Source organism: Orycteropus afer, unplaced genomic scaffold (genome assembly GCF_000298275.1).
Source record: "Orycteropus afer afer isolate SDZICR_OR568_19922 unplaced genomic scaffold, OryAfe1.0 scaffold00300, whole genome shotgun sequence".
In the NCBI taxonomy this organism is placed as follows: domain Eukaryota; kingdom Metazoa; phylum Chordata; class Mammalia; order Tubulidentata; family Orycteropodidae; genus Orycteropus; species Orycteropus afer.
Window position 1 is genome coordinate 1,141,247 of NW_006921887.1, and position 1,502 is coordinate 1,142,748.

The 1,502-nt window shown below is 42.4% G+C and overlaps 1 protein-coding gene across 1 annotated transcript in view; it reads left to right on the top strand.

Annotated features, from left to right (window-relative positions):
- WDR70 (WD repeat domain 70) overlaps window positions 1-1,502 on the top strand; it is a 544,244-nt gene that overhangs the window by 223,794 nt on the left and 318,948 nt on the right. The gene's annotated exons all lie outside the window — the stretch shown is intronic.

Sequence of the window (1,502 nt, forward strand, 5' to 3'; positions counted from 1 at the left end):
ATATATTTAAAAAAACATAAGAGGTGACTTGACATGGAGGAGAAACATGAGGTGTATTGAGTAAGGGTAGGAAAACAGTCCTTGTTTCTAAGGATCCTACAGTCTGTCTAATAATGGAGATTAGAGAGTGAAGCATGTTATGAGGTAAAATTATGATAAAATAATACCAATTTGTAATTAAAATAACAGTGAGCATTTTTGGTTGCTAAGAACTTAGTTTTTATTTTAAGCATGATATGTCAGTGTTTGGTTAGTTTATTTTTAATTGATTTTATTTATTTATTTTTTTTAAATTGTGATTTGGGTAAAAATGTACAGAGCAAATTCACTTTCCATACAGCAGTACACATACACTTTATCTCATGATATTGACTACAATTTACCCCAATGCAACAGTTCCCCTCCTACTTCCTCCCGATAGTTACCTCTTCCCTGTGTCCATCCCTCCATGCACTCCTGCCCCCTGAGCTGTCTCCCTCTGCATACACAGCCCTTCTTTCTCCCATGATTGTTCTCTCCAAGAAGTGTATCTACCTCAGATAAATGTTCAACTCCTATACCTGTCCTCTGCTTGGCTGGAAGCCACGGGTGTAGGTTCAATTCCAGACTTGAAGGGCAGCTAGGGGCCATAGTCTCAGTGGTTCCACCAGGCTCTATCAGACCAGCAAACCTGGTCCCCCCTTTTTTTTTCTCCATATGATTTTGAGTTTTGTTCCACATTGTTCTCCCTCTTTATCCAGGATCTCCTACATAGATCCCCTTCCAAGTGGTTGACAGTGGTAGCTGGGCACCCTCTAGTTCTTCTGGTCTCATAGTCATATAGGCTACAGATCGGATGGTGTACCAGTCACTAGGACTAATTGTTTCCATGAGTTTTTGGTTTCTTCATTCTTTGCTCTGGATGCAGAGAGACCCATCGTTACATCTAGATGGCAGCTTGCAAGCTTTTAAGATCCCAGTTGCTACTCGCCAAAGTAGGAGGTGGAACAATGTTTTGGGTAGTATGTTATGCCAATTGAGCTTGATGTCCCCTGCGACTATGGTCCCCAGCCCACAGGTTCAATTACTCGGTACCTCTGAGTAGCTGGCTGTGACCAAGCAGTGACCACAACCTTGCCCCTTGTCAGCTCTACTGTACACCTGGGAATTCAGATGATACACATAAAGTTATAGGACCATTGTCTGCCAACCCTATACATATTCTTGGGTACACTCCTTGCTTCATAGACATACCTACTGGTTTAGCCTGTCCACTCATCTATCCACCCGTATACCCATGTTTGCCTTCACTGACAACGCAGTACTGTATGTGCAAAAGGGTTCGTATTTGTTGTCTGTACCTCCCACATTTCTACGTCTTTCTCTTCCTCAGTGCCATCCTTTTGATCACTCACATTTGGTACATTGCCCTTCTCTTCGTCCAAATCAGCTTATCTCTATCTATCTAACAGTGTTCCCTCCCCTCCCCTCTCACCCCTAGTAACCAACAAAGAAAATTTCCT